The sequence below is a fragment of the Mya arenaria genome, chromosome 2 (genome assembly GCF_026914265.1).
Source record: "Mya arenaria isolate MELC-2E11 chromosome 2, ASM2691426v1".
In the NCBI taxonomy this organism is placed as follows: domain Eukaryota; kingdom Metazoa; phylum Mollusca; class Bivalvia; order Myida; family Myidae; genus Mya; species Mya arenaria.
In genome coordinates this window covers 44658336-44666613 of record NC_069123.1, presented here as the reverse complement: position 1 = coordinate 44666613, position 8278 = coordinate 44658336, and the positions used below count along the sequence as shown (strand labels likewise).

Here is an 8278-nt window from a genome sequence, read left to right as displayed (position 1 = left end):
ATAACAGCAGCACCCAACATCCGGTGAACCCCGCCCAGTCGCGACTTTCGCCCATGTCACCTTCTCTGTCGAATCATAGATATCAATCCGTTTCCATGACATCTGGCAATGTTTCTTCATTCTCGTCTGCTCCTATTCCCTACTCAATAAGGACTTCACCGCAACAAGTGATGACGTCACAGTTTCCGTCGGTTACGATTTCACCAAATAACAATTCATACTTGTCGTCTGCTTCATTGGCATTGGCATATCCCCGACCGTCATCGCAAAAACAAATGACGTCACAAGTCAATGCGTCCTACCAGTATAACGGACAAAGTGCTTCCGGCTACAGTGGCTATACAAATCCCAGAGCAGTGAATTAAATATCAGCGATGTGGCACATTACATTTTGTAAACGTGAATTTTATTCATTTGTATTTATTTATATGTATGTTCTGTTTGTTACCTGTTGTTATAGTTGTTATTGCAATTTTAAATATCGTTGTAAATATGACTGTCCAAGTACTGTTTAATCCACATGAACTTCAACATAGAAAGAAGTGCTATTCTGTACTTTATTATAAAATAAACAGGAAAAAATCTGTATTTGGTGTTGTATGTTTTGAAGCAGATGAAAAAACTAACAAAATGAAATGCAGTGCATGTGTATGAATCAATCAGTTAATCTCATTCTAAACTACCTGTATTTCCCAGATATCTTCATATGCTTCCCAGGTGAATATCTGTATTTCCCAGATATCTACATATGCTTCCCGGGTGAATAGCTGTTTTCCCTGACATCTAAATACTAAATATGCTTCCCAAAGTATGCCTGTATTTCCCAGATGACTACATATGCTTCCCAGGAGTCTATTTGTAATTTCCAGATATCTGCATACTTGACTCAATAAAAGCCTTATGGGTTAAACGATACTTGGATGATAATAATAAAAGCCAATGGAAAATCTTCTTTAAAAAATAAACTGAAAGCACATGGCAACCAACTAATATTTGAATGTGAAATGGATAAATATTTCATTGATAAAGTGTCAGGACAATGTGCATTTCTGAACAATGTGCTTCAAGCATGGAGCAAAATAAAACAAGTATATGATCTGAATAGAATAAGAAGGAATAAATTCGGGACCGGAAAAAAAGTCGACATAACCGGAAAGTCGACTTATCCGACGTCGACACAACGAGGTTCGACTGTATATGATCTGAATAAAATAAAAATAGCCCAAACAGTTATATGGAATAACAAAAACGTTTAAAATCTAGGAAACACACTTTTCTACAAACATTGGTATGAACAAGGTAATAAACATTTTCGATTATAGAACCAATATTTTTTTTATGTTTTTAACCAAATAGAATATCTATACGGCATAGTGAACACCGATTTTATAAGATATCAGACCCTCGTTAAATATATTTCTGCATAAACGAAACTACAGTTGATTAAAGACGGAATCCGAGGATTCGGGTTTAAATATTGCGAATGATTTTTAGACTATCTGCCCATGCACGCAGGTAGTCATAAGACCACAAACTCCAAAGAGGTTTGCTTGTTCGGCTATTTTCGCGCTGTAATTATGTATCCCGGCGTTTTATTTTTAACAGAATATAACTATTTATAGATCGTTATATTTATCAGATTAATGAGGGTCAAGATAGCAGGCTCTGGTAGGAAGATAACATATTGATATTCACTCTGAGTTTAGCCCATGATGTTTCAGAAATGATTACCGACCGCAAGTGTCCCATCGCCTGCAGGATTTGTTATTATAACCTGGCGTGACCCTGAAGCACGCTTATTTGTAATGGTGTTTTTTTTATTTGACTTTTATGAGATAAGAAACAAAAATAATTGTCTAAGTTTAAAATAGTTGTATCTCAGGTTTCGCATTGATAATGCTTCAAATACTATACATTGTAATTTACCTGCAACACAATAACAAGATACTATTCATTCTATGATTTTAGGCGTTTATATTTCTAATGAGATGTTTTCATTTTTTGCATAAAAGCTTCGTTCCGGTGTATTCTTGGCATAGTTTTAGACATTAGGCTTTCAATTTATATAAGCACACATGCCCTGATACGACAGTGAGTCATCCATACGTTTGGTGAAGCAAAGTAGTTCGGTTTAAACCTGTTTAACATCTAAAGAGTACGAAGCATTCATAACAGCACTAGTACTATTTCTACACAGGAACTTACATAAAACATTGATAACATTAAATTTATCAATAAATTTAAAAAGCACAATCATATTCTCATTCATAAAACAGACAGTTCCGATAATCTAAAAATAGATTCAACTACATTAACTGACCGGTATTCTAAACATAGTTTCTACATACATTAACTGACCACATGTTTGTCCTCACCGCGGGAAAACGACCTTCTGATAACTTCTGCATTTTGAAAGGTATTATTGCTAAAGTTGCTCGTAAAAATAGAATCATTTTCCTTAAAGAATTAAAACGTGTAAGTTCATAAAACTTGTCTAACGTATGCTATCTAATCAAAACACCGAAAAACCTTTAGACGCGATTGAAAAGAGCATTTACTGTAACTTCAAATACATGGGGATACGTCGACTGAAGTGATAAGCTGTGTATTTTGAATGGAATTATTGCTGAAGTTGTCTGTAAAAAATGATTTTCCCTAAACAAAACGTGTATGTTAATAAAAGGAAATGATATATATGATGTATTGTATTTTCCTATCGTATGGTATCTAATCAAAGCAACGAAAAACCTTTAGAAACGCTTGAAATGGGGCATGCATTGTAACAATAAATATATGGGGATGAGGGATTACGACGACTGAAGTGACATTTATAAAAACAAAATGACACAAGACGCCATAAAGATATAGATATGTTTGTTTCCTCGCCCAGTGTGGGCACAAGCGCTCTCGGCACATTTTTCACTTTTATATATGTGCCCTTCACCCATTCCCATAGTTCAAATAAAATTTGCAACTCTCACATATTTGCCCGCAGATAGTCTTTCAGCGCCTCGCGCTTTGATTTCAGTCAGTAGGGTAGCGGGTCACCTTACAGTTCATCATGTTGTCAAGGACAGTGTTCAATTAGGAGCGTGCGCCGGTGCAAGTAAATAGCGTTGTAATGCTTCCGCACGATACAATTATGGTCTGTTATTAACGGAAGTAAATCAACAAAAAAATCATGTCCCTCATTTCTCGTAATTAGTATAAAGTGTGAATAATATAAGTTCATGATTGCTGAAACAAAGTGACCATTATTCACTCATCACAGTTCTGAATATTGCCACCAGTTAACAGTTTGTGCGAGTTAACGAGTTCACTCAAAAAGTGTGATAATGATGTTTTCCAAGCCCTTATATAAGGGTTAAATAATTCCAAGCCAAATCAGAATCAATCTAATCGATCTAAAACAGAAACAAACAGATTAATACAACACGCTGAGAAAATTGTGATCCATCAAAATGCACGAACATGTAAGTAGTCTGATTTTTTGCTTAATTATATAATATTGGTGTATTATATGGAAGCAAGTCAAATGTTTCACCAATATATTTTCAACACATAGGGTCGATTGTTCAGAACACTATCGGCGCATTTGCTTATTAAAAAGAACTAAAATAGAACTATTATATGACTTTGTGCCACGTTTGAATTGAAAATTTACTTAAAGAAAACGATCACATGTGAAGTATATAGCAAACATATAGCTTCAAAATAGATCAATAAAATTGCGAAAGCAACTTTAAAGTAATGCCGTTGTTGCCTCGGGCCACACAGTTTTATTTGAAGCATTTCATGACGATCATTTCATTTAAACAAAGAATGCCAAGCTTATTAAATAAAAATGATTAAGTATTTTTACCGCATATGTTCTATTAATATGTTCATACAATTCACCACCTGTTTTAAAATCCCCACGTACATTGTATACCTCATTTATGAATGTCCAGGGCACAACCTGAACTTTAAGAACAAAGAAGAAAATCATAAGTTTGCTGAATTTAAAAAGTGTCACTGAATATCTCCTCAGATCCTACAGTCTACAAGGGACCACACGGAGCAGCAGGGCTATGGCGGCGGCTATTTCGCACTGAACGAGTTGTTTCCCCTGAAGTCGTCAACCGTCGTGCCGGTACATCCAGCCGCCAGGACACCGGATTCAGATCTCCTACCGCTCAAACCCATGAGCGTCTCTCCAGTCCTGCCCGGAACCGGACTGTTCACTCACAATGTCACGCGTATGCTCAGTCAGACAGATGAGAAGGGACGCCGCGAGGGACAGGTCCGAAGCACAGCCACACATTCATTACCCCCGTACAGCACACCCCACTTTCAGTCTTACAGACAAACAACTTTCAAACAGAAAATGGACAAACTTGATGGTAAGCTTTTAAATTATATAGAAAAATGATTCCAAAATTTGTTAGGTGCATGCATATTCTTTTTTCTTTTGTTTCCTCACAAATTATGTACATATACAACTTATGTATCTAAAGACAAGCACGATGGTAAGCCTTTAGCTTTATTTTTATTTCAGATGACAACCTGGAAAGCAGTGAACAGTTGCCAACCGTAGATGCCGCAGTTATGGACTCTTCAATGACTTCGCAGGGATCCATCTCCCCTCACTCGTCCTCATCTTCGTCCACGTCCTCTCTCTCCGGTAGTAGACGGTCGTCGCCCGAGAGTGACACCGACGTCGCCAGAAGCCCGGAAACAGCTTTCACCAGCCCCCAACTAGGATCAAGCAGCCCGGAAAACGACCATGACATAAGCCCGGAAACGTCGCGAGAGGACAGGAAGAAGAAAAAGCTCGTGCGTACGTGCTATACAAATGAACAGATTCAGACACTACTTAAGATGTTCCACGATAATCCTTATCCCGACTCAGAACAGATGGAGGATATTGCGCAAAAGTTTGGGGTCCCTGATAATAAGATAAAGGTACGCAACCGAAAGTACAAGAATGCTTTGAAATTGTTTTATAACATATATAAAAAGTAACTTACTTATTTTTTTTTACTTTTCGATAAATATCATTAATTGAAATAAGATTTAAAAACTGTTGAATTTGACTTTTCATAGAAATTATCATGATGTGTTTCGATCTCTTTCAGATTTGGTTCCAGAATAAGCGTGCCCGTTGGAGGCGCCGCGTCAACGAATCTACCGGCTACATGCCAATGACGCCCGCGATGTCGTCCGTCATTCCGTTCAGCTACATGACTTCCGGCCATATGATGGCCGCCTCCTCACCGCAACTTGTGACTGCCGGTTACTTTAATCCCTGGATGCAGACGAACTCCATCAGTTCAAACAATAACAGCAGCACCCAACATCCGGTGAACCCCGCCCAGTTGCAACTTTCGCCCATGTCACCATCTCTGTCGAATGAGGGATACCCATCCGTTACCAATAAATCTGGCAATGTTTCTTCATTCTCGTCTGCTCCGATTCCCTACTCAATAAGGACTTCACCGCAACAAGTGATGACGTCACAGTTTCCGTCGGTTACGATTTCACCAAATAACAATTCATACTTGTCGTCTGCTTCATTGGCATTGGCATATCCCCGACCGTCATCGCAAAAACAAATGACGTCACAAGTCAATCCGTCCTACCAGTATAACGGACAAAGTGCTTCCGGCTACAGTGGCTATACAAATCCCAGAGCAGTGAATTAAATATCAGCGATGTGGCACATTACATTTTGTAAACGTGAATTTTATTCATTTGTATTTATTTATATGTATGTTCTGTTTGTTACCTGTTGTTATAGTTGTTATTGCAATTTTAAATTATCGTTGTAAATATGACTGTCCAAGTACTGTTTAATCCACATGAACTTCAACATAGAAAGAAGTGCTATTCTGTACTTTATTATAAAATAAACAGGAAAAAAACTGTATTTGGTGTTGTATGTTTTGAAGCAGATGAAAAAACTAACGAAATAAAATGCAGTGCATGTGTATGAATCAATCAGTTAATCTCATTCTAAACTATCTGTATTTTCCAGATATCTTCATATGCTTCCCAGGTGAATATCTGTATTTCCCTGATATCTACATATGCTTCCCGGGTGAATAGCTGTTTTCCCTGACATCTAAATACTAAATATGCTTCCCAAAGTATGCCTGTATTTCCCAGATGACTACATATGCTTCCCAGGAGTCTATTTGTAATTTCCAGATATCTGCATACTTGACTCAATAAAAGCCTTATGGGTTAAACGATACTTGGATGATAATAATAAAAGCCAATGGAAAATCTTCTTTAAAAAATAAACTGAAAGCACATGGCAACCAACTAATATTTGAATGTGAAAAGGATAAATATTTCATTGATAACGTGTCAGGACAATGTGCATTTCTGAACAATGTGCTTCAAGCATGGAGCAAAATAAAACAAGTATATGATCTGAATAAAATAAAAATAGCCCAAACAGTTATATGGAATAACAAAAACGTTCAAAATTTAGGAAACACATTTTTCTACAAACATTGGTATGAACAAGGTAATAAACATTTTCGATTATAGAACCAATATTTATTTATGTTTTTAACCAAATAGAATATCTATACGGCATAGTGAACACCGATTTTATAAGATATCAGACCCTCATTAAATATATTTCTGCATAAACGAAACTACAGTTGATTAAAGACGGAATTAATCACATAAACGCGAGAAATAATGGTAGAATCTAGGCAAAGAAATAAGATCCTATAATATCTACTTAATATTGAACAAAGCAACAATAACATCGCCAGGTTCAGAATTAAAATGGTCTGAAGCACTGGAAGAAAATGTTGAGTGGAAAAAAATACTGTAATATGATTATACACATCTACAATAGATACTTCGTTACGTAGCATTTACTACAAATTTCTTTTAAAAACAATACCAACCAACAAACTGCTTTTTAAATTGAAACTTGTCGATTGTAGCTTATGTACATTCTGTAATTCAGGTATTGAAGCTATTGAACATTTATACTGGGAGTGTTATGAGACACAACAATTATGGAATAATTAAACAGTTTCATAGCTTCAACAACAATTAATATAATTATAGTTTTGTAAGTTTTATTGGAAACAGTGACAAAAAACAAATACAACAACATAAAATTATGCAACTTTCTTATTATTCTAATGAAATTCTATATACATTCAACCAAGTATTATAATAGAACACTATCCTTTGATGCATACTTGACGTATTTGAAATAAAGGATAAAAATAGAAGAACAAATTGCGTTGAACAACGATAAACTTAAAACCCACAACAAAAATGGGAAGTACTTAAACATACAATATAACTTAATAATAAAAGACACACTTAGCCATACAAAGAAATCTTAAAATATATAAAAACATTAATAGAATATATAAGCTAATACAGGGGACATCGATCGTATAAACAACATATGATCGGGTGTGTATGCAGAGTGTGTGTGTGCGTGTGTGCGTGCGTGTGTGTGTGTGTGTGTGTGTGTGTGTGTGTGTGTGCGTGCGTGTGTGTGTGAGCTTGCGTGCGTGCGTGCGTGTGTGTGTGTGCGTGTGCTAGTGTTTGTGCGTGTGCATGTGTGTGCGTGTGTGTGAGCATTATTGTTTCTGAATATATGTATATGCTATCAAAATACATAAATATGTTGTTTATGTTGAGAGTTTAAAAATGTACTGATATATATATATATATATATAATTAAATTAAATGAAAATAAAGATATCTGCATATGCTTCCCGGGAGTTTACCTGTATTTCCCTAATATCTACATATGCTTCTTGTTAAATATCGCGAATTAATAGTATAGTCAGTAGGGGGGCTGGTCACCTTAAAGTTAGTCAAGTTCTTAAGGACATCGTCCAATAACGAGCGTGCACCGGTGCAAGTAAATAGCTTTGAATTGCTTCTGCATGATAGTTATAGAACGATAACATTCATTACTCGTACGTGTTACCGTTTCGTTACGGGTGATTATGTGTACAAGAAAAGAAAGAAAAAACTCTCAAGCATAGTAAACTTAACAATGAAATAAGACTGATGAGCTTGGCACGTTACATTTGCGATGTAGTTGTCATCCGACCCTCGTAATGCCCACAATACTGTGGCACATCTGTCGTAAAGATGTCTTATCTGTTGTAAAAAACTTGTTTATCACATTTCAATCAGCTCTAATTATAATTCAATTTCACTACATGATAATGGCTCGTTGGTCTAGGGGTATGATTCTCGCTTAGGGTGCGAGAGGTCCCGGGTTCAAATCCCGGACGAGCCC

General features: G+C 36.3%; 1 non-coding gene across 1 annotated transcript; it reads left to right on the top strand.

Moving 5' to 3' along the window:
* Positions 1–8206: 8206 nt before the first annotated feature.
* Positions 8207–8278, top strand: Trnap-agg (transfer RNA proline (anticodon AGG)). Its single transcript has one exon. It is a non-coding gene; the product is annotated as a tRNA-Pro (tRNA).